This window comes from Ascaphus truei, chromosome 16, assembly GCF_040206685.1.
Source record: "Ascaphus truei isolate aAscTru1 chromosome 16, aAscTru1.hap1, whole genome shotgun sequence".
In the NCBI taxonomy this organism is placed as follows: Eukaryota; Metazoa; Chordata; class Amphibia; order Anura; family Ascaphidae; genus Ascaphus; species Ascaphus truei.
Window position 1 is genome coordinate 43538714 of NC_134498.1, and position 26166 is coordinate 43564879.

The following is a 26166-nucleotide window of genomic DNA, read 5'->3' on the forward strand; positions in this document are numbered from 1 at the left end:
CACACACACACACACACACACACACACGGCACACACGGCACACACATGCATACACACATGCATACACACATGCATACACACATGCATACACACATGCATACACACACACACACACACACACAACGGAGACAGGGACCGGAGCAGAAGGGGGCAGGGACCGGAGCAGAAGGGGGGCAGGGACCGGAGCAGAAGGGGGGCAGGGACCGGAGCAGAAGGGGGGCAGGGACCGGAGCAGAAGGGAGACAGCGATCGGGGCATCACCCTCTCCCCCCCCCCTCCTACACACACACAGACACACACAACACACACACTGCCTTCTGTCTGGTAATGGCGGCTCTGTAGGGAACCGGCTGCAGCCCCATTGGATGGGAGCGGTCACGTGACCGCTCCTCCGCTTCCCCGAGCACCAAATTTCAGTTTGGCGCTCGGGGAAGAGTTTCTCCTCAGCGCGCATCAGCGCGCATGAGCAGGGAGAAACTATAGCCGCGCTGATAACAGATGCAGGGGCGTTCTGCATCTGTTCAGCGCGGCTCAGCACGCCTCAGCGACGCTGAGTGCTCTATGGCCCGGGCCTTACAGATCTACTGTAGGCCTACTTCTAGGGTTGCCAGATGGCTTCTCAAAAAAAATACTGGCCACAATGGTGAAAGGTGTGATGTGCTCGAGACACACCCTTCCATGTGGTTTCCTCCTCTCCTTAGCCCTACCCTAAGGCTCCCGACACCTCCTCCTGATTAGCTGCATTACCCAGCAGCAGCCAATCAGGATTGGAAGAAGCTATCCTGCCCTCTAGCAACAGCCCTGCTCAGGGAAATCCTGCAGCCCCCCCTCCCCCCCCCCCCCAAGGGCAGTCAGGTCACTATGTCCAGAGGCAATACTGGTATACATACACGGCCAGCATTACCTAATTTTTTTAATGGACTGAGTCTCCAAATACAGGACAGTCAGGTTCAAAACTGGACTCCTGGCAACCCTACCTACTTCCCCAAAAAATACAAATCTATTAAATACCCCACAAAGATTTAAGAGCATCCATTAGTAGTGAAGCTAGGGGGTTGGGTCAGAGAACTTCTAAAGTGAACCCTAAAACATTAACTTTACTAGGGGAAAATAATAACACACACACACACCTTCTGTTCGGAGGACTCCGAGGTCAAAGGTTATTTGTGCAGAATTGTGGCTTTAACATTTGGCTACCATTCTGGTGTGCTGTTTTTATTATTATTATTATTATTATTATTATGTTCAGATTTCTAGTAGAGGGGAATAGTCCTATGAAGGTACACTGTGAAACCTTGTATCCAGGTTGACAATGTGGTCCTTGCTTGGTATCACTGTAATTATGTCATAAATACCTCCGGTTAGTAACGGTAGTTGGGGCTAGAGGCACCGACACAACCCTCCACTTCATGTAGGGTTAAAAAGTAAAGAATTTCTGAACACCCACTAAGTGAATCCTTTACGGATATTTATTTAGCTTTGTGTATTTGAACTGGAATTTCAGCTCACCAGGACATATTTTTTTGCCATGACCTCTAACCCCGACCTTTGCTTGTGTTTGAGGAAATGGACTGTAATAGTTGGGGTGGAATTACTAATGAGTTTAAGGGGTTATACTTTCCAATGACTGGGGGAGGGGAAGCAACTGAATTTCAGCTTACAATCATGCTAGAAAAACACGATTTCCCATCACTTTACCAGCTAGTTTTGTTTAAAGCATCTTGCAATATATATATATATTCCTATATATGTTCCTTCTGCTGCTGTCCGATCTACTTGCTCGCTCTTCTGCTTTGTAAAAATTTATACACAAGGCTGCGTCCACTGTCCGCGCGGTCAGCACAATGAATGCGAATGTGTCTGGCCACGTGCACGCCTGGGAGCTCGCGGGCGTTAGGTGCTGCCGAGACAGATTAAAGTGTCTTGCAGGCGCGCTGAAGGGTCATATGAATTGGGGGGCGGGGGGGGTTTCTGAGAGTTTGTCATATGACCTCCTCAACCAATCAGTGCCAGTCACTGCTCGGCCACGGCCCCCAGTGTGTGTGTGTGTGTGTGTGTGTGTGTATTAATATATATATTCCCCTGAGGAAGGTCCTATACAGGACCGAAACGTTGAACTGTTTGTGCCTGTTTTTTGTGTTTAATACAAAAAATTTTTTGCATTATATCTTTGAGTGCTGTTCTTGTCTCCTGGTGGGACACCATGTTCACTGTTCATCCTTATTGAACAAGCGCCTATTTACCCCTAGCCTTTGAAGTGCCTGCTGCTGCATATATACACATATACATATACATATGACACCAGAGTGCTCATGCTTGGAAAGTTGGTGATGTCACTTCCATGAAGCGTGGTCAGCAGCACAGTGGACGCACCCTAAGGCTGGAGCCATAGAGGGGTGAGCAGATCGGAGCCGCGCGGACGCTGAGGCTCACCTGTTGAAATCTGCGCGATTTCATGTCCATGCAGGCGAGCCAGCGGGCGCGATCGGAGGCGGGGGGAGACTGAGGGAGGCGGGGCAGTGACGTCGCTGGGCCAATCGCCCGCGACGCACCGACGTCAACGTCACGGCGCCGTGGCGTTGACGCTGCCGATTGGATGTTTTCAGCCGACAGCGCGCTGAAAAACAGCTTGGCTGTCGGCTGAAAAATCCAGCGCCTCCGCACGCCTGCGGACGCTCGCGTGAGCCCCCTCTCAAGGCATCCTCATTGAGGATGCAGGGGCTCAGCGCGGAGCGTCCGCACGGCTCAGCGCGGCCTGTCCTTCTATGGACTCGGCCTAAGGCTGAGTCCCAGCTGTCGCTGAGCGCGCTCATGCTTGGAGAGCACTCCAAGCATGAGCACCGGGTACCCCGGCATTTACACGCGCGGGGAGGCATTGCGGGTAGTTGAGCGCGATAGAAAGTCATTTTTTTTTTTACATAAGCGCCGGTCAGCGTGTGTGCCTACGCACGAGCGAGGACTTACATATATCTATATATGCAAGTAACCGCGACAAGCGCCGCCCGCTCAGCACTAGCGGGGACTCAGCCCAAGATGTTGGAAAGAAGAACAGAAACAGACCAAGACATCTCCTATAGAGCAGGGGTGTGCAATCTTTTTACTACATCACAACCCCGCCCCCCCCCCAGCATCTCCACAACACCCACATCGTCATGGCAACGCGTCACCAATTGATGATGTCGCTATCAGCAGACGCAGCGCAGGAGGAGAAGCCGGAGAGAAGGTAAGAGGCCCCCCGCACTCTCTCCCAGCAATCAGTTTCAATGTTGTCGGGAAGAGCGCGGGGCCTGGTCTGTCGCCCCCCCCCCAGTTGGCTCACCCCATCTCTAGGATCACCACCCTCATAACCTTCTGTATCTGTTTACGTTCATCTGTCCTTAATAGTGTCATTGATGTCACTTTGTACTGCGGAAAATGTTGGTGCTTTACCAATATTACTATTACTATACTAATAATTATTATTAATAATGATAATGATGACCCTCAAAAATAGACCGTGCACTTACGCAGTGTGAAGGGCCTTCAATAGAAGTATAATAAATAGAATAAAAAAAGTAGCATTTATTTTGTACTTTCCCTAGGCTTAAGCACAAGAAAACCAGAAATTTGACTGCTAAAGAGAGACTTCAACCCACACACTACAAAATCATAGGCAACTCCCTACGCTACACACATCCCACAACAACAAGAGGATTTGGCTTTGAACGGTTTTTTTCTGGTTATTGTTTGGGCCAAGTTGTCAAGAAGCAAAAAAAAAAAAAAAAAAAAGATGAAAGTTAATTAAATTCCAAGGCTTTGAGAATCCTCAAAACTTCAACAAGCTTTATCATAACAAAACATGGCGCATGGACGGAAAAATGCAACACTAATCTAATTTCCTGGTAAAAACATACCCCAATAAACAGGGAATGTTCCACTTGGCTAATCACGGGGTCATGATTAATTAAAACGAACGTTTTCTTTGCAGTGTAAATGTTTACAAAATGTCAATATTAACATGTTTGAGATAAGCATTCCATTTGATATAAATAAAGAGCTAAAAATAAAGAGCCATACTATAAATGCTGCAAAAATAGGACCTTTATATATTTTTTTTCTGTACACCAAAAATAAATATTTTTTTGCAGCATTGCCAGTTATTGCATTTTACATTTATTTTTTGTCCTATATATTTTTACTTTTTGGAGTACACTCCATTTTCTGTTTTACTACACAAATGTGCGGCTGGACCAAACTCCATGCTAACATCCTATAACACCCCCTAACATCCACACCCCCAAACCTTCATGGGACCAGCTGTATGCTGGACCAAACTCCATGCTAACATCCCATAACACCCCCTAACATCCACACCCCGAAACCTTCATGGGACCAGCTGTATGCTGGACCAAACTCCAGTGCCACTTATTCCACATTACCTGCTGTATTTGTTTTCACTTGTCTGTCCTTATTTGTCATTCAGGTTACCCTGCACACTCACTGTACCGCGCTACGGAATATGTTGGCATTTTACAAATAAAGGATAATAAATTGGACAACATTCAGTTTATAAGTGAGCCCCGGTCACAGAGACTTTGATAACGCCAATGGATTTGGAAGAGCTATTAAACTGTGACATCTCTAGGTCTTGCGGGTCCCTGGGCAGTGAAGGGGTTAAATAATGTTTTGTTTCTTATTTATCAGTATGCAAGAGACCCTTTAGGAAATCAATACTACAGTACTTGTAACAATGATGCTACCGATACCTTTAGGGCTCGTTTTGCTTTATGTGTATAGATCCAGAAGAACTATTTTATTTTCACTACACTCCAACTCATTTACTAGAAGGAACTTTTAAACAATTAACTACTATTAACATAAATAAAAAAATTTTAAAAAAAAAGTATATATACTGTATTTATTTAATTTAAATAAAATGTACAAGATTGCAGGGACATCTGCTGGCCAAGTTAAAAAGCGACACGTCATATAAATGATTCTAAATTCTTTAAGCAACAATGGGCTTCCCACTCTAAGTATCAAAGATGGCAGAATATTAATTCCATTGTATGAATTGGCAGAGCAGCCGGTATAAGAATATTTTTGGTGCTAGAAATAAATATGCAGTGTACAAAATTTGATGAAAGCAGTCCTGAAGATAAATGGAGACTTAGCTGCAGAATAGGTGCTCGCTGGACGATCCGGGTTCATCTCTCCAGATCAAAAGAGCGCGGGACCTCCACAACTGCCACGCCCCCCCCCCCCCCAGAAAATCTAGAACCCCCAGGTTTGCGAACCCTTGCCTTAAGGGACCAGCTGTGCAGCTGGACCATATTGCAACCTGAGGCACACTCAGTCACTTTACCCTTTGTTTCAGCATTGCCCCTTATTCCCTCTAGAATAGATAATAAAACACTCAGGAGCATTACCCTCATTATCTTGTTTGCAGATCATTCTGTACCCCCCACTGCAGAATATGTTGATTGATACATACCTTTTACTTGAGGGCAGTCATCTTTAATACAGCCCTAAAAACTCACAAGCTTGTTTTTTTTTATTTTATTTTTTTTAACATGAAAAAAAACCTACAAATATTTGAACAGTAACAATGGGGTTACGCTAGATTGAGGTCTTATACCAGGAGAATATTTTTTAATTTCTGCTACAAACTAGTAATGGGATCAAATCTTTATTTGCAACCATCTCAGAGATATATATTAAATGTACTAGCAATTCCCCAAGCGCTGATTCACATATGAAACTGAGAATCCTACAGTATTTACAGAAACTAAGTACTAAATACAGTATAAAGTGAACATATTTCTCATGGGAAAAAAAATAATACTACTTCAGAACTTTTTCCTCCTGGAGGTTTTCCCTCCCATTTACATGGCTGGTTATATAGCTGCACACAGGAGGGCAGGGACTAATTTTGGGAGAGGGTGTTGTACATACAAAATCAGTAACAGACATTACCATAATATAAAAATGTACAATCCCAGCGGGTGCTGCCCCACCATCCACTAGTTCCAGCCTCCATAGCTGAACAATTAGACCAATAGGAAAAGATCCTTATACATGCACACAACATCTCATGTAATCTTGTATTGATTGCCTAATGACCTTGAAGACTTTAAAGGGCAACCATTATGAAAAGGGCCAGATAGATGCACACTTACCGTGCAAGCTTCTCTGCCTCCAGTCCCAGCTTCCCACAGCTGTGCTTTCAATACATCCAAATAGCTTCCTTTCCAGCCCATTAAAGTCCCCTCCAACAAGCCTCCAGAATCCAATCCAATCACAGCCCATGCCTCTCTCCAGCTGAGGAAGCAAGAACAGATGCATTTAAAGTCCTAGTCAGCAGCATATATTAAAGCTGCAGTTCAAGCAATATCCTACATCTGTGTTTTTTTTTAAAATAAATCAGTTCTGTACTATGAGAAAATACTTGTAGCATTTAAAAAAATGTTTTAAAGACATTTTTAATGTTTCTAAGGCTACGCTTATAGTGCCGTCGACGGTCGCTGGAAAACCAAATAGAGATGACTTCTAGCAATCGCAACCAATCCGTCGCTCCGTCGCGCTTACTGTAAGCGCCCGCGACGGCGGCAATGCATTTGTTTCGTCGCCATCACTATAAGCGGAGCCTAATGTAGGAAGCATTTCCAAAGTGACAGCCCCCTTCCCCTTCTGGCTCTGGCTCTTGAGCCCCGCCCTCTCTCTAGCAGTGAACCAATTGTACAGTATCTAGTAACGGCCCAGTCAATCATATTCTAGGAACTACATTGCCCAAAATGCTGTGCAAGAACTGAATTAAATAGCCCTGAGCAAGCGATCTATTACAGTCGATTACAGGAGAACGGATCGATCTGCAGCTTAGCTAATCACTTGTCAGTGTGCAGATTGTATTGATGCACATATTGAATGGGGGGGAAAAAAAATATATTTTTTTTTTTTAAATGGCAGCTTGAACTGCAGCTTTAAAGTAGCAATTGCCCCCAGAAGTCTATAATGTTCATATTTTGTCCACTGAGGATATCCTGCTTTTAATTTTTTTTTATTTCTAGTGTTAAAAAGCAGGGGGGCGTGCACACCAAAAAGCAATGCAAATAAATTAATGTAAAAAAGTCATTTTAATGACTGAACAGAGTCATAGCGATCCAACGTTTCGGTGCAAGCACCTTCACAGGATTTTCTTAATCTCTAGTTTTCTAGTTTACTGTGGCACCGGGCTCTAGAGAGAGCTTCATTTTAAGCTCCTAGACACGTAATATTTTAAATGCTTATATCTCCTGAACGAAGTGTCAGATAAAATTAAAAAAAAAAAAAAACTCTTTGGGAAGAGCAAGAAGAGATCTAAAAAATAGTACGCAAAATAATGGTGATTAGCGCGGACCGCAGCAATCCTATGAAAGCACTCTGCCATGCAACACACGCCTGCGCCATTTCCATCACAACTGGAGTTGTGAAAAACATACATATATTTTTAAATATATCACAAAAAGTGCTGCTTAAAACATGAAAAGGCAAACCGTAAATTATAAACCTTTGTCATTTTAAACACTTAGATTGTAAGCTATTTGGGGCACTGTCTCCTTTAGCCTTATGTTTTCATTGTGTAATTCACACAAGCACTGCCAGATCCATGTAATTCTGATAAACCTTGTCAGATCATGCCTGGTTTAGGCATATTTTACACAAGCACTACCAGATTCCACCAGATACATATGTAATTCACACTGGCACTGCCAGATCCATGTGTAATTCACACTGGCACTGCCATATCCATGTGTAATTCACACTGGCACTGCCAGATCCATGTGTAATTCACACTGGCACTGCCAGATCCATGTGTAATTCACACAAGCACTGCCAGATCCATGTGTAATTCACACTGGCACTGCCATATCCATGTATAATTCACACTGGCACTGCCAGATCCATGTGTAATTCACACTGGCACTGCCAGATCCATGTGTAATTCACACTGGCACTGCCAGATCCATGTGTAATTCACACTGGCACTGCCAGATCCATGTGTAATTCACACTGGCACTGCCAGATCCATGTGTAATTCACACTGGCACTGCCAGATCCATGTGTAATTCACACTGGCACTGACAGATCCATGTGTAATTCACACTGGCACTGCCATATCCATGTATAATTCACACTGGCACTGCCAGATCCATGTGTAATTCACACTGGCACTGCCATATCCATTTGTAATTCACACTGGCACTGCCATATCCATGTGTAATTCACACTGGCACTGCCATATCCATTTGTAATTCACACTGGCACTGCCAGATCCATGTGTAATTCACACTGGCACTGCCAGATCTATGTGTAATTCACACTGGCACTGCCAGATCCATGTGTAATTCACACTGGCACTGCCAGATCCATGTGTAATTCACACTGGCACTGACAGATCCATGTGTAATTCACACTGGCACTGCCATATCCATGTATAATTCACACTGGCACTGCCAGATCCATGTGTAATTCACACTGGCACTGCCATATCCATTTGTAATTCACACTGGCACTGCCATATCCATGTTTAATTCACACTGGCACTGCCATATCCATGTGTAATTCACACTGGCACTGCCATATCCATGTGTAATTCACACTGGCACTGCCATATCCATGTGTAATTCACACTGGCACTGCCAGATCATGTGTAATTGACACAAGCACTGCCAGATCCATGTGTAGCCATGCTGTAAAATGGCTGCAGTCATCTCTCCTGCTGGCAGCAAGGCCTGGTAAGTTATGGGCATGCCAGCAGTAATCATGGAGGTTTGCCCTCACACCCTGGTGAGGTGCCCTATGTATGGATGGGAGTGGTCACAGGCTCTGACTCCATGGTTAGTGATGTCAGAGTTGTGTCAGCCCCCAGAGGATACATAAGGCACAGCACTGATCAAAAGTTAGGATTAGATAATAGGTTCTTCCCAGTTCAGGAAGGAGCGAAGAGTGATTATGTTATAGGCTGCGGAATTATGAGACTGTGACCAGGGACCTGGCACAGGGTAGATACCCCTACGGGGATAGGGAATCCCTAATCAAGGAGGAATATACCTTTCAGAGGGAAGCCGCTGAGTAATTATGAGTGGCTAGAACACTTACTGCAAGGGGCAGCTAGCCCACATCCCTCAATAAAGATGACCCTGTTGAAAGATACTCTCGTGTGTAAGTGTGGAGTAATTGCACAGAGAGAAGCACCACAGAGGAGTTCCTCACCAGGACCATCCACAAGCTCACGCTGGGATCCTGATGAGGTGGAGGCGCTGCACTGGATCTAGGTAGGACTCAAGCACACTACCTCAGCTGCCTGTCTGGGTTGGCAATCCCCAAACACCCTCATGCGGGAGACTCAGGAGTCCTGTTGCCAACAGGTGCACCACCAGACATCACACTGTAATGGGGACTGGTTAGACCACAGGGGCCAATATGAGATTGGGTGGGTCAGGCCAGTCCAGAAAATCCGTTACACATGTGTAATTCACACAAGCACTGCCAGATCCATGTGTAATTCACACAAGCACTGCCAGATCCGTGTGTAATTCACACAAGCACTGCCAGATCCGTGTGTAATTCACACAAGCACTGCCAGATCCGTGTGTAATTCACACAAGCACTGCCAGATACATGTGTAATTCACACACGCACTGCCAGATCCGTGTGTAATTCACACAAGCACTGCCAGATACATGTGTAATTCACACAAGCACTGCCAGATCCGTGTGTAATTCACACAAGCACTGCCAGATACATGTGTAATTCACACTGGCACTGCCAGATCCGTGTGTAATTCACACAAGCACTGCCAGATACATGTGTAATTCACACTGGCACTGCCAGATCCGTGTGTAATTCACACAAGCACTGACAGATCCGTGTGTAATTCACACAAGCACTGCCAGATCCGTGTGTAATTCACACAAGCACTGCCAGATCCATGTGTAATTCACACAAGCACTGCCAGATCCGTGTGTAATTCACACAAGCACTGCCAGATCCATGTGTAATTCACACAAGCACTGCCAGATCCGTGTGTAATTCACACAAGCACTGCCAGATCCATGTGTAATTCACACTGGCACTGCCAGATCCATGTGTAATTCACACTGGCACTGCCAGATCCGTGTGTAATTCACACAAGCACTGCCAGATACATGTGTAATTCACACTGGCACTGCCAGATCCGTGTGTAATTCACACAAGCGCTGCCAGATCCGTGTGTAATTCACACAAGCGCTGCCAGATCCATGTGTAATTCACACAAGCACTGCCAGATCCATGTGTAATTCATACAAGCACTGCCAGATCCGTGTGTAATTCACACAAGCACTGCCAGATCCATGTGTAATTCACACAAGCACTGCCAGATCCATGTGTAATTGTAACGATGCGTGGAACATGCCCCCTGCGGCGTGTCCCTTCCTTACCTGTTTACTTCTGATCGCCGCCCTCTAGCTGCGAGTCAAGATCCTGTGTCTTTAAGGATTCTGAAGCAAGCAACGCCATCTTGCTTTCTGGCAAACCCTGCCCTCTTCCTCCTGACAGGAAGTAAGCCTCTCTTTGACTTTCTCTCTGCTATTAGTCTTTTGCTACCAGCCCTGGTGCCTGCTGGTACTCATCGCATACTGTTCCTGCCTGGACCTCCTTGGGACCTTTACTCCTCCTGTGGATTCCGGAAGACTAGTACAGTCACTCTTATACTACTGAGGTTAGTTTACCGTCGGGTAGTGTAGGTACCTGCTTAGTAGGGTTCACCTTGACGTGGTAGCAGGCTTATAATTCCTTGGCCAATGGATTAGACTAAGAACCCTTATGTTATGTTTAGTTTCGATGCACCTTGCTGTTTTTGTTACTATGCCTTTAAGAAGTCTGGACGTTCTCCAAGAAGCAATTCCCTTCTCTGGATGTTACCTTGTGCTCTGGACTCCATGCCATGCCCATGTTCCTGGTTTCCGTTTCCAGACTCCTATGCTGAAGCGTTGGCTTCCCAGCAACCCCCGCGTTGGTGCCTGAGAACGCGCGCACTCCCGCTCTGCTGTCAGAGCATGCGCGCACATGCAGCTGGGTCACTCGTGTCTCTGAGTAGGCACCGCACCTCCGGGCGCATCGCGCATTCTCATGCGCGCGGCGCGGTCACGTGATTACGTGCGCCGATCCCCAGCTGCGCGGCAACTTACTCCCTTCGTATTCCCTGCGGCCTCCCCACCTCGCTAACGGGTCCTCCCCTTTTCCCTGCACTTGTGAGGAGAGCACAAGCGTGACATTATGCTCGGCCAAACAAACGGACCCCCAGAGGTGGCCCCATCTGTCTCCATGTTCCATGCCATGTTCGTGTCCATGTTCCTAGTTCCTGAGGCCTGCTGCTAGCTCCATGCAGAGGCCCGTTCCTGTACCCCTGTAACGTTGGGAGATCCTATAGTTCCCCCTAGTCTAGTAATGATCGTTCGTAGTCCGATCCTGAAGGGGGGATACTGTAAGGAATCGGGGAACACGCCCCCTGCGGCGTGCTCCCTCCTTACCTGCCGCATCTCAGTTCCCGCTCTCCTTATAGAGCATGCACGCACCCACGGTTCCCTACTCGTACCACAGAGCCCGGCCACCCCCGGTCGCATCACGCATTCTCTCACGCGTGGCGCGTACACGTGACGGCGTGCGCCGACCTCCAGCTGCGAGTCAACTTCACGCCCCCTTGTGGCGTATTCTCTACCCATGCCTAGTTTCTCTGATGTCTCTCTGTATGGCATGTGCCGTCCTCTAGCTGCGAGTCAAGATTCCCTGTTGATTCTCTGTGTGGCGGGCGCTGCCCTCTAGCTGCGAGCCTACCTTCCTATGCATCGCTGCCCCCAAGACTCTTGGATCGCTCGAAGTTCGATCCTTAAGAGGGGGGTACTGTAACGATGCGTGGAACATGCCCCCTGCGGCGTGTCCCTTCCTTACCTGTTTACTTCTGATCGCCGCCCTCTAGCTGCGAGTCAAGATCCTGTGTCTTTAAGGATTCTGAAGCAAGCAACGCCATCTTGCTTTCTGGCAAACCCTGCCCTCTTCCTCCTGACAGGAAGTATGCCTCTCTTTGACTTTCTCTCTGCTATTAGTCTTTTGCTACCAGCCCTGGTGCCTGCTGGTACTCATCGCATACTGTTCCTGCCTGGACCTCCTTGGGACCTTTACTTCTCCTGTGGATTCCGGAAGACTAGTACAGTCACTCTTATACTACTGAGGTTAGTTTACCGTCGGGTAGTGTAGGTACCTGCTTAGTAGGGTTCACCTTGACGTGGTAGCAGGCTTATAATTCCTTGGCCAATGGATTAGACTAAGAACCCTTATGTTATGTTTAGTTTCGATGCACCTTGCTGTTTTTGTTACTATGCCTTTAAGAAGTCTGGACGTTCTCCAAGAAGCAATTCCCTTCTCTGGATGTTACCTTGTGCTCTGGACTCCATGCCATGCCCATGTTCCTGGTTTCCGTTTCCAGACTCCCATGCTGAAGCGTTGGCTTCCCAGCAACCCCCGCGTTGGTGCCTGAGAACGCGCGCACTCCCGCTCTGCTGTCAGAGCATGCGCGCACATGCAGCTGGGTCACTCGTGTCTCTGAGTAGGCACCGCACCTCCGGGCGCATCGCGCATTCTCATGCGCGCGGCGCGGTCACGTGATTACGTGCGCCGATCCCCAGCTGCGCGGCAACTTACTCCCTTCGTATTCCCTGCGGCCTCCCCACCTCGCTAACGGGTCCTCCCCTTTTCCCTGCACTTGTGAGGAGAGCACAAGCGTGACATTATGCTCGGCCAAACAAACGGACCCCCAGAGGTGGCCCCATCTGTCTCCATGTTCCATGCCATGTTCGTGTCCATGTTCCTAGTTCCTGAGGCCTGCTGCTAGCTCCATGCAGAGGCCCGTTCCTGTACCCCTGTAACGTTGGGAGATCCTATAGTTCCCCCTAGTCTAGTAAGGATCGTTCGGAGTCCGATCCTGAAGGGGGGATACTGTAAGGAATCGGGGAACACGCCCCCTGCGGCGTGCTCCCTCCTTACCTGCCGCATCTCAGTTCCCGCTCTCCTTATAGAGCATGCACGCACCCACGGTTCCCTACTCGTACCACAGAGCCCGGCCACCCCCGGTCGCATCACGCATTCTCTCACGCGTGGCGCGTACACGTGACGGCGTGCGCCGACCTCCAGCTGCGAGTCAACTTCACGCCCCCTTGTGGCGTATTCTCTACCCATGCCTAGTTTCTCTGATGTCTCTCTGTATGGCATGTGCCGTCCTCTAGCTGCGAGTCAAGATTCCCTGTTGATTCTCTGTGTGGCGGGCGCTGCCCTCTAGCTGCGAGCCTACCTTCCTATGCATCGCTGCCCCCAAGACTCTTGGATCGCTCGAAGTTCGATCCTTAAGAGGGGGGTACTGTAACGATGCGTGGAACATGCCCCCTGCGGCGTGTCCCTTCCTTACCTGTTTACTTCTGATCGCCGCCCTCTAGCTGCGAGTCAAGATCCTGTGTCTTTAAGGATTCTGAAGCAAGCAACGCCATCTTGCTTTCTGGCAAACCCTGCCCTCTTCCTCCTGACAGGAAGTATGCCTCTCTTTGACTTTCTCTCTGCTATTAGTCTTTTGCTACCAGCCCTGGTGCCTGCTGGTACTCATCGCATACTGTTCCTGCCTGGACCTCCTTGGGACCTTTACTTCTCCTGTGGATTCCGGAAGACTAGTACAGTCACTCTTATACTACTGAGGTTAGTTTACCGTCGGGTAGTGTAGGTACCTGCTTAGTAGGGTTCACCTTGACGTGGTAGCAGGCTTATAATTCCTTGGCCAATGGATTAGACTAAGAACCCTTATGTTATGTTTAGTTTCGATGCACCTTGCTGTTTTTGTTACTATGCCTTTAAGAAGTCTGGACGTTCTCCAAGAAGCAATTCCCTTCTCTGGATGTTACCTTGTGCTCTGGACTCCATGCCATGCCCATGTTCCTGGTTTCCGTTTCCAGACTCCCATGCTGAAGCGTTGGCTTCCCAGCAACCCCCGCGTTGGTGCCTGAGAACGCGCGCACTCCCGCTCTGCTGTCAGAGCATGCGCGCACATGCAGCTGGGTCACTCGTGTCTCTGAGTAGGCACCGCACCTCCGGGCGCATCGCGCATTCTCATGCGCGCGGCGCGGTCACGTGATTACGTGCGCCGATCCCCAGCTGCGCGGCAACTTACTCCCTTCGTATTCCCTGCGGCCTCCCCACCTCGCTAACGGGTCCTCCCCTTTTCCCTGCACTTGTGAGGAGAGCACAAGCGTGACATTATGCTCGGCCAAACAAACGGACCCCCAGAGGTGGCCCCATCTGTCTCCATGTTCCATGCCATGTTCGTGTCCATGTTCCTAGTTCCTGAGGCCTGCTGCTAGCTCCATGCAGAGGCCCGTTCCTGTACCCCTGTAACGTTGGGAGATCCTATAGTTCCCCCTAGTCTAGTAAGGATCGTTCGTAGTCCGATCCTGAAGGGGGGATACTGTAAGGAATCGGGGAACACGCCCCCTGCGGCGTGCTCCCTCCTTACCTGCCGCATCTCAGTTCCCGCTCTCCTTATAGAGCATGCACGCACCCACGGTTCCCTACTCGTACCACAGAGCCCGGCCACCCCCGGTCGCATCACGCATTCTCTCACGCGTGGCGCGTACACGTGACGGCGTGCGCCGACCTCCAGCTGCGAGTCAACTTCACGCCCCCTTGTGGCGTATTCTCTACCCATGCCTAGTTTCTCTGATGTCTCTCTGTATGGCATGTGCCGTCCTCTAGCTGCGAGTCAAGATTCCCTGTTGATTCTCTGTGTGGCGGGCGCTGCCCTCTAGCTGCGAGCCTACCTTCCTATGCATCGCTGCCCCCAAGACTCTTGGATCGCTCGAAGTTCGATCCTTAAGAGGGGGGTACTGTAACGATGCGTGGAACATGCCCCCTGCGGCGTGTCCCTTCCTTACCTGTTTACTTCTGATCGCCGCCCTCTAGCTGCGAGTCAAGATCCTGTGTCTTTAAGGATTCTGAAGCAAGCAACGCCATCTTGCTTTCTGGCAAACCCTGCCCTCTTCCTCCTGACAGGAAGTATGCCTCTCTTTGACTTTCTCTCTGCTATTAGTCTTTTGCTACCAGCCCTGGTGCCTGCTGGTACTCATCGCATACTGTTCCTGCCTGGACCTCCTTGGGACCTTTACTTCTCCTGTGGATTCCGGAAGACTAGTACAGTCACTCTTATACTACTGAGGTTAGTTTACCGTCGGGTAGTGTAGGTACCTGCTTAGTAGGGTTCACCTTGACGTGGTAGCAGGCTTATAATTCCTTGGCCAATGGATTAGACTAAGAACCCTTATGTTATGTTTAGTTTCGATGCACCTTGCTGTTTTTGTTACTATGCCTTTAAGAAGTCTGGACGTTCTCCAAGAAGCAATTCCCTTCTCTGGATGTTACCTTGTGCTCTGGACTCCATGCCATGCCCATGTTCCTGGTTTCCGTTTCCAGACTCCCATGCTGAAGCGTTGGCTTCCCAGCAACCCCCGCGTTGGTGCCTGAGAACGCGCGCACTCCCGCTCTGCTGTCAGAGCATGCGCGCACATGCAGCTGGGTCACTCGTGTCTCTGAGTAGGCACCGCACCTCCGGGCGCATCGCGCATTCTCATGCGCGCGGCGCGGTCACGTGATTACGTGCGCCGATCCCCAGCTGCGCGGCAACTTACTCCCTTCGTATTCCCTGCGGCCTCCCCACCTCGCTAACGGGTCCTCCCCTTTTCCCTGCACTTGTGAGGAGAGCACAAGCGTGACATTATGCTCGGCCAAACAAACGGACCCCCAGAGGTGGCCCCATCTGTCTCCATGTTCCATGCCATGTTCGTGTCCATGTTCCTAGTTCCTGAGGCCTGCTGCTAGCTCCATGCAGAGGCCCGTTCCTGTACCCCTGTAACGTTGGGAGATCCTATAGTTCCCCCTAGTCTAGTAAGGATCGTTCGGAGTCCGATCCTGAAGGGGGGATACTGTAAGGAATCGGGGAACACGCCCCCTGCGGCGTGCTCCCTCCTTACCTGCCGCATCTCAGTTCCCGCTCTCCTTATAGAGCATGCACGCACCCACGGTTCCCTACTCGTACCACAGAGCCCGGCCACCCCCGGTCGCATCACGCATTCTCTCACGCGTGGCGCGTACACGTGACGGCGTGCGCCGACCTCCAGCTGCGAGTCAACTTCACGCCCCCTTGTGGCGTATTCTCTACCCATGCCTAGTTTCTCTGATGTCTCTCTGTATGGCATGTGCCGTCCTCTAGCTGCGAGTCAAGATTCCCTGTTGATTCTCTGTGTGGCGGGCGCTGCCCTCTAGCTGCGAGCCTACCTTCCTATGCATCGCTGCCCCCAAGACTCTTGGATCGCTCGAAGTTCGATCCTTAAGAGGGGGGTACTGTAACGATGCGTGGAACATGCCCCCTGCGGCGTGTCCCTTCCTTACCTGTTTACTTCTGATCGCCGCCCTCTAGCTGCGAGTCAAGATCCTGTGTCTTTAAGGATTCTGAAGCAAGCAACGCCATCTTGCTTTCTGGCAAACCCTGCCCTCTTCCTCCTGACAGGAAGTATGCCTCTCTTTGACTTTCTCTCTGCTATTAGTCTTTTGCTACCAGCCCTGGTGCCTGCTGGTACTCATCGCATACTGTTCCTGCCTGGACCTCCTTGGGACCTTTACTTCTCCTGTGGATTCCGGAAGACTAGTACAGTCACTCTTATACTACTGAGGTTAGTTTACCGTCGGGTAGTGTAGGTACCTGCTTAGTAGGGTTCACCTTGACGTGGTAGCAGGCTTATAATTCCTTGGCCAATGGATTAGACTAAGAACCCTTATGTTATGTTTAGTTTCGATGCACCTTGCTGTTTTTGTTACTATGCCTTTAAGAAGTCTGGACGTTCTCCAAGAAGCAATTCCCTTCTCTGGATGTTACCTTGTGCTCTGGACTCCATGCCATGCCCATGTTCCTGGTTTCCGTTTCCAGACTCCCATGCTGAAGCGTTGGCTTCCCAGCAACCCCCGCGTTGGTGCCTGAGAACGCGCGCACTCCCGCTCTGCTGTCAGAGCATGCGCGCACATGCAGCTGGGTCACTCGTGTCTCTGAGTAGGCACCGCACCTCCGGGCGCATCGCGCATTCTCATGCGCGCGGCGCGGTCACGTGATTACGTGCGCCGATCCCCAGCTGCGCGGCAACTTACTCCCTTCGTATTCCCTGCGGCCTCCCCACCTCGCTAACGGGTCCTCCCCTTTTCCCTGCACTTGTGAGGAGAGCACAAGCGTGACATTATGCTCGGCTAAACAAACGGACCCCCAGAGGTGGCCCCATCTGTCTCCATGTTCCATGCCATGTTCGTGTCCATGTTCCTAGTTCCTGAGGCCTGCTGCTAGCTCCATGCAGAGGCCCGTTCCTGTACCCCTGTAACGTTGGGAGATCCTATAGTTCCCCCTAGTCTAGTAAGGATCGTTCGGAGTCCGATCCTGAAGGGGGGATACTGTAAGGAATCGGGGAACACGCCCCCTGCGGCGTGCTCCCTCCTTACCTGCCGCATCTCAGTTCCCGCTCTCCTTATAGAGCATGCACGCACCCACGGTTCCCTACTCGTACCACAGAGCCCGGCCACCCCCGGTCGCATCACGCATTCTCTCACGCGTGGCGCGTACACGTGACGGCGTGCGCCGCCCTCCAGCTGCGAGTCAACTTCACGCCCCCTTGTGGCGTATTCTCTACCCATGCCTAGTTTCTCTGATGTCTCTCTGTATGGCATGTGCCGTCCTCTAGCTGCGAGTCAAGATTCCCTGTTGATTCTCTGTGTGGCGGGCGCTGCCCTCTAGCTGCGAGCCTACCTTCCTATGCATCGCTGCCCCCAAGACTCTTGGATCGCTCGAAGTTCGATCCTTAAGAGGGGGGTACTGTAACGATGCGTGGAACATGCCCCCTGCGGCGTGTCCCTTCCTTACCTGTTTACTTCTGATCGCCGCCCTCTAGCTGCGAGTCAAGATCCTGTGTCTTTAAGGATTCTGAAGCAAGCAACGCCATCTTGCTTTCTGGCAAACCCTGCCCTCTTCCTCCTGACAGGAAGTATGCCTCTCTTTGACTTTCTCTCTGCTATTAGTCTTTTGCTACCAGCCCTGGTGCCTGCTGGTACTCATCGCATACTGTTCCTGCCTGGACCTCCTTGGGACCTTTACTTCTCCTGTGGATTCCGGAAGACTAGTACAGTCACTCTTATACTACTGAGGTTAGTTTACCGTCGGGTAGTGTAGGTACCTGCTTAGTAGGGTTCACCTTGACGTGGTAGCAGGCTTATAATTCCTTGGCCAATGGATTAGACTAAGAACCCTTATGTTATGTTTAGTTTCGATGCACCTTGCTGTTTTTGTTACTATGCCTTTAAGAAGTCTGGACGTTCTCCAAGAAGCAATTCCCTTCTCTGGATGTTACCTTGTGCTCTGGACTCCATGCCCATGTTCCTGGTTTCCGTTTCCAGACTCCCGTGCTGAAGCGTTGGCTTCCCAGCAACCCCCGCGTTGGTGCCTGAGAACGCGCGCACTCCCGCTCTGCTGTCAGAGCATGCGGCACATGCAGCTGGATCACTCGTGTCTCTGAGTAGGCACCGCACCTCCGGACGCATCGCGCATTCTCATGCGCGCGGCGCGGTCACGTGATTACGTGCGCCGATCCCCAGCTGCGCGGCAACTTACTCCCTTCGTATTCCCTGCGGCCTCCCCACCTCGCTAACGGGTCCTCCCCTTTTCCCTGCGCTTGTGAGGAGAGCACAAGCGTGACAGTAATTCACACAAGCACCGCTGAATCCTCCTGCCAGACCTATGTATATCGTAATTTGAACAAACACTGCAGGATCTGAGCATTCCCTTGTGTAATTCCCATAATAGCAACCAGATCCTGCAGGATCCAGTAATCTACACAGATGTGCTTGGATGTAGGTAATTAATTTGTTTTACTGTGCCTTGTTCTTATAAATGTACTCGGGCCAGCTTTTACCCGCTTCCTCTCAGACTTGGCATTGGAATATCATATATAAAGGTGTATTTACTTACTCCGTAGCAAGTAACATTCATTTAGAACCTATTCTGTTTACAAATGTAGATTCAGACATTTGAGTGCCGTTTTAACATGACATCCAGATTCCTCCATTTCCCTGCTTTCTTAGGCCATCCCACCCAAATCCCAATAACATACTAAAACCAGTGAAATGGCCACCGCATTTATTAAAGGTGCAGACCAAGCAATATCCTATATGTGCATTTTTTTCTTCTAATAAATCAGTTCTGTACTATGAGAAAGTACTTGGAGCATTTTTTTTTAAACAATTCTGAATAACATTTTTTATGTATTATAATGTAACAAGCATTTTTTGTGTCTATAGCAACCATTTACAAAGAGTCACATCCCCTTCCGTTTCTGAAACAGGCTCTAACTAAGGCCTAATTTAACGGGTCCTGTCCCTAGCTATAACATAATAGGGTGGCCTGGTCTGCACTATTACTTTAAAAACATTCTCCCCGAGGCTCCCCTCCTCGTTTCCTCCTGAAACCTAACCTTCTATAATAGTCCCTCCTCCTTAAATACCCCTGAGTGACATCTGGATCCCCATAGCAACTCAGGGTGGAGCCCAGCATCCAATAGCCATGTTAGTAACCTTTAAGGAGGGTGGGGGGGTTACATGTGTTATATTATTATGTCGCGTGTATTATTGCTGGGAAGCACTATGTACATATGTAACGCTTGTTCGTGTCTGGTCTGACCCACCCAATCTCATATTGGCCCCTGTGGTCTATCCAGCCCCGTTACATGTCTGTGTATGGTGGTGCACCTGTAGGCAACAGGACTCCTGAGTCTCCCGCATGATGGTATTCGGGGATGTCAAGCCAGACAGGTATCTGAGGTAGTGTGTGCGAGTCCTACTTACATCACGTGCAGCGCCTCCACCTCATCAGGATCTATGCGTATGCAGGTAGATGGTCCTGATGAGGAACTCCTTCTTGGTGGTGAGGGCCCCAGGAGAGTAATTGCAGACTCACACCATGGGGTTCTTGGTAAACAAGCCATATTTATTGTGCGTGGTGATAAGGGCCAGCTGCCCCTCACAGTCCTTGTCACAGCCGCACATTCTTCCGTGATTCCCTTTAAAAGGTATGCCCTCCCAATGGAGTGGGATTCCCTCTCCTCGCAGGGAGATCACCCCTGTGCCAGGTCCCTGGACACAGTTGGCCTTCTCTGGCTTGATATAAATTGATGCCACTAGTTACTGCACTAGTGGGCACCTTTAACTGGCTGCTTCACCTTGCACCATCAACTCGCAGCAACCACACGCACTAACTTTAGGCAGTGCAGTGCCTTATATACCTCAAGAAGCAGGCACATCTCAGATGTCACTAAATAGGGACTCAAAGCATGTAGCCACTCCCATCCATACATAGGGCACCTCACCAGGGTGTGGGGGCAAACCTCCATGATTACTGCTGGCATTCCTGTAACTTACCAGGTTTTACTGCCAGCAGGAGAGATGACTGTAGACATTGTTATGCATGGCTACATACTCCCCCTGGTGAATCCCCACCGTCCCGGCTGGGACCTAAATTTGGTGTACCTTTCTTCAGGAAACACTGCAAAAGGAACACACAATCAAAAGTCATAACAATGCTTTTCATAATTGGTTATAACACAGCGCTCACTGACCAGCAGGGGCGCTCAAGACTTCTTTGCACAGACCTCATTGACTTTCTCCCTAATAATAGTGCCGAGGATCTGGCTTCTTCACTTCTCTGCCCGCCATGTTGGTCACTGTTATACTATATTCCCTGGGCAAGCCACGTTCCCCTCTATACACCACCTTATGCATATAGATGCTGCGCCCAATACTCCAGACGCGCATCAACTGGGATATACGTTCCTCTGCTCTGGGACCCTCAATGGCACCGCCCTTGGTGACCATGTAATACTCAATATCCTCCCTGAGCCACCCATCCCGGAGGTCCTCTATCTCCTGCATGAGGGGTTCGGGAACATATGGGTATTGTAGCCCATGGGTTCGTTTATATTTAGCTATAATGGCCCATTCTGCTCGGCAGGCCCTTGTCAGCTTAGCACTGCCCGCTCTCCCCGGCAACACCCATGACAGGGGTTCCTCGGGATCCACCGGATCATCCAACCCATCCGGACCCAGGGGTTCTATTAATCCTCGCCCAATTTTGTACCACCTCTCCTGAATCTCCCTTAGGTGATCTTCCTCCGTAAACTCCCCTTTAGCCCACCAATGATCTACCTCCCCATCCCGATCTAAGATGAACTGGGTCCTATCAATCCAGGGTACATATCCCTCAAATAAGGGGGCCCACCATCGGGTTTCCCTAACTTCTTCTAGTGATTCCTTCTCTAGATCTCCCTCTTTTGGTACACCCCCGGAAGATATACCCGACGTACACTCGGACGGCGCTTGATTGTCCGAACCCTTTTTCTGGCTCCCAATAGTCACGCTCACATTACTGGGACAGTCACTGGACACCGACACCTGTCGTGTAATCCTCCCGCCTCCCACTGACCCATCATCAGAGGTCCCATAGTCCAGGCTCCCAGTCCGTTCATCGGAAGCGACCCGTGAATCCCCTGACATCCCTAAACTAGAAGATGACCCAAAATGGAATGTGAATGGGGCTGAAACTTTAACTAGGGCCTGGGGTCTAGCTAGGACTGGGGTTTGGGGATAGGGCCGCACTGTCGGTATCCGCGGGGCTAGGACCTGCTCTTCTCCGCTACCTGGTCCGGTTCCGCCGCAGGGACTCTCCGTCTCTCCGGTCTCCCGACACCTCGATCGCTGCATCGATCGCCTGCTCCTCTTGGACTTGGGCGTCCGACCTCCACTGCTCGAGCGACGGGGCACGATCATCTCCTTCGCAACTCCACTGGAAGTGAAGTCTGGACACGCACGTGTACCGCCGCCATCTTGGATTGGGTCCCCAAGCGGGACCTCTTCCTCCACCACGATATCCGGCAATGCCTTTTTCCGTCGTGGCGCCGCTGGGGCCTGGCTCTTTCCTTCCTCCGCCACCACCATCTTGGGAGCCTGGGATAAGCATGGACTCTTCTTACCACTCCGGGGCGTTGGAGTGGACCTGCCGCCATCGGATCTGCTGGTCACCACGGCCGTGGGACTTCGCCGCGGTATTGGCAACACTCTGCTCCGTTCTTCGCCGACACCGGTAAGTGGCCCTCTTTTAGTCGTACTGCTGCTGTGGTACGCCGGCGGTCGGGTCGTAACGGCAATAATACTGAGGGACTCCTCGTCCGAGGACTCCAATTTGGCATTTGGCCGGGGCATTCCACCTGGTGATTTGCGGTGCGGCCCCCTCTTATCACCGCGTCGGTGACCGGTTATCTCGATTGGCTCTGTTTTGATTACCGGAGCGGGTCCCTGTTCACTGGGACTCGTAGCCTCCCTCCAGAGCGCACCAGGAAGTTCCACAGCCAGCATAGCGGCATCTTCCGCCGCCTCTACTGCTTGAATCGGCACAAATGTTGGCATGGGCCATAAATGTTGTAGGCCACTGGGCGCATTGTGCGGTAGAGCTCACCGCTCCACCCGGCAGTCGACACTGCAGGCATAGGCATGCTACTGTCTCTACGCCCTCTACTCGGAGGATCAGGAAGCCTCCTGGAGCCGAGTAGGGATGAGAGGTTATCAAAGGCCCTTGTTCTTGTTTGCAAGCCATAGTCACCAATGGAGGTGCTCGCACTAGTGGTCTGTACGGCTTGCTGGTTCCTCGCAACTGAAGGGCATGGGCTGGGTCACCAACCCTTCCTCCAGCTTTCTCCATTCGCATCCGCCAAGACAGGAAACCACTCCCCCTGGTTGAAACTTGGGGGATGTCCCGTAGACTTGTAGGCTGGCCCAGCACAGGGGCGGAACTAGTCACAGTCCATGTGGGCGCAGCTCCAGCTTTCGCGCCATACCCCCCAACAGGGCGGGGTCTCTCCGTTGGCGCCACTCCTGGCCAACTTTCTGCAGATTGAGCCTTTGCAATATTCTCTGCAACTGGCCCACGCGGTTTCCCATGGACGCGGGAACCGCCATCTTGGATTGCACTGTCAATCAGATTCATTGTTGAGGTAGCGTTCGATTATTTGTATGTTGTATGACAAGTAAGTCCATTTCGTGCCTCCCATTTCACAACACTGTCCCCTTCACTATCCTCAGGGTCAGTACCCCAAGGTCCTAGGCAGGCCATACACGGCACCACCACTGTTTTCACGCCATTCCACAACAGGCTCACAAAAGTCTCCTCTTGAGCTGGCTCCTCTTCCTCATACATCATAACATATTCGTTCTCTCCTTCGGCCTCCGTCAGCCATACTTGGGCTTCCGCACTGCATCGATTCTCCATTCTGTCGGTCGCCATTAGAATACTGTGTCTTGAATTATTGTACATGGAGATCCACTCTGGGGGGCAGCTGCCACACCGCTACAATAAAAATGCCTTGTGCACCCCCTTGTGTACCTAATGTAGATCTTACTCGTGTTTGCACTACCTCAGGCTAGGCTCACTCTTCCTGTGTCTGCTGTATCTCCTTCCTCCCAGTCTGTGCTCCCTGTTCACTGGTCTGGAATGGGCTAGAGTACTCTGGTTCGTCCATGCAATACTTTGGCCTACTGTTGGTCAGTCTAGCGCAGACGCTCTCCAGGATTCCAGCTCTAAGTTACCAGTTTATCCCTTTAGGCGTCCTACCACTAGCACTACCTCAAGGGACTCGAACAGCTATAGCTCCAGACCTAAGAATCCCAGGGCGTCTATGCGTTCCACGTCTTCCGCGGCCTCCCTTGACTACCCCTGGCTCCTTCCCACGCAGCACAAAGTGGCAGCAGACACTCCCTTATTTCCTGGTGAGCCTAGCAAAAGTCTGTCCTGTTGACAGGTATCTCAGCAGCGCCTCCAACTGTAACGCTTGTTCGTGTCTGGTCTGACCCACCCAATCTCATATTGGCCCCTGTGGTCTATCCAGCCCCGTAACATGTCTGTGTATGGTGGTGCACCTGTAGGCAACAGGACTCCTGAGTCTCCCGCATGATGGTATTCGGGGATGTCAAGCCAGACAGGTATCTGAGGTAGTGTGTGACGAGTCCTACTTACATCACGTGCAGCACCTCCACCTCATCAGGATCTATGCGTATGCAGGTAGATGGTCCTGATGAGGAACTCCTTCTTGGTGGTGAGGGCCCCAGGAGAGTAATTGCAGACTCACACCATGGGGTTCTTGGTAAACAAGCCATATTTATTGTGCGTGGTGATAAGGGCCAGCTGCCCCTCACAGTCCTTGTCTCAGCCGCACATTCTTCCGCGATTCCCTTTAAAAGGTATGCCCTCCCAATGGAGTGGGATTCCCTCTCCCCGCAGGGAGATCACCCCTGTGCCAGGTCCCTGGACACAGTTGGCCTTCTCTGGCTTGATATAAATTGATTCCACTAGTTACTGCACTAGTGGGCACCTTTAACTTGCTGCTTCACCTTGCACCATCAACTCGCAGCAACCACACGCACTAACTTTAGGCAGTGCAGTGCCTTATATACCTCAAGAAGCAGGCACATCTCTGATGTCACTAAATAGGGACTCAAAGCATGTAGCCACTCCCATCCATACATAGGGCACCTCACCAGGGTGTGAGGGCAAACCTCCATGATTACTGCTGGCATTCCTGTAACTTACCAGGTTTTAGCAGGAGAGATGACTGTAGACATTGTTATGCATGGCTACACATAAATGGCCCTATATAAATAAAGATATACAGTACTGTGATTTAAACTTTGCAAATATTATGTTTTTTTCCCCACATTTTTGGCACTATTTCTACTAAACCCCCGCCTCTGTATTTAGTACTGGTCCTGTATTTCTCGTATTATGTAACACTAGTTTATTCCAACATATTTCTTTGTATCAAGAAAGCAAGAGATGCTGCTTTTTGCTTACAGTTTATAATTGTAATCAGGCTCTGCGTATCCCCTGGCAGAATATCACTGCCATGACAATGTAAGTCTTGGGCCTTTATTTAGTCTCAGGGGGGAAATCTGCCTTAGGGATCCCATCATCTAAATGGTGATAACATGGTTTCGGAAAACACCTGGAATTACTACACATAATTTATCTCCTAGCAACTGCCTGTATGCTGCGAAACTGGTGATTACAGTATTAATTTTGTTTTAGCGATTTGTTTAAATCCCACAGCGTTCATTGGTAGTCGGATTGGAAATGTGTTGTTTTATTGGGTTCCTGTAAATTTCTGCATTCAGAGTAAGGTCAGACACACAGACTATTATTATTATTATTATTTTTTTACAAAATAAAAAGTTTGCACTGTGTAACCCTGCTTCCTATGCTTGGCAAGCTGTTACTCTGTGCTGTGTTAGCTGCTGACTCACAGGGCCTGAGCCTCTGCCACGGAGAGCCCGGGGTGCATACAATATATATATATATATATAGGTTTGGTGCAGCGCCTCCACCTGCGACAGATCCCGCCAAAGGGGGAGTTAGTCTTCGCAGGACCTCTATACAAGAATTTCTCTCACATGACCATGTTATAAAACCAATCTTATTTACTGATAAGTCAACCTTACGATACATTGCATGCCATGACATTCCAATCCGCTGGTACACAACATTTAACACGCCACGGAGAGCGTCCACAATTATGCACCTCGGCGGACGCCAACAATAACTTGCGCCTCGGCGGACGCCAACAATAACTTTCCCACAATCCCACCACCGGGTATTCCCACCCCGTGTCCAAATACGTTAATCAGTTCTCTCGCTTCCAACGGCCGTGTGTATGTGTGTGGGTGACTGCGCAGCCACTAGGTGTTGGGTGATTGAAAGGGTAGAGTTGGTGCACTTGATGAAATACCTGCCGAGCACTCCGGTGCTCGGAACTGCTACGGTTCTTCAAAAAGAGTCTCTGGGGATTCCACACTACGATATGGGGCGCTTCTCCCCGACAGGATAGTCCCGAACACAGCAGTAGTTTTAGAGGGGGGGTAACTCCCTGACTAAGGGTGTCCCTAACTCCGCTTGTCTCTACGGTGACTCAGGGCTAACTGGGCCGGGGCACCTTGACTGCGCAACCTCCC

At 50.0% G+C, this 26166-nt stretch overlaps 1 protein-coding gene across 1 annotated transcript in view; it reads right to left on the minus strand.

Moving 5' to 3' along the window:
* Positions 1-6288, minus strand: part of KIAA1210 (KIAA1210 ortholog) — a 52050-nt gene extending 45762 nt beyond the window's left edge. Inside the window, exon 1 of the mRNA XM_075573343.1 lies at positions 6159-6288. The gene's annotated coding sequence lies outside the window, so the exon portion shown is untranslated. The remainder of the gene's footprint in view (positions 1-6158) is intronic.
* Positions 6289-26166: the final 19878 nt, after the last annotated feature.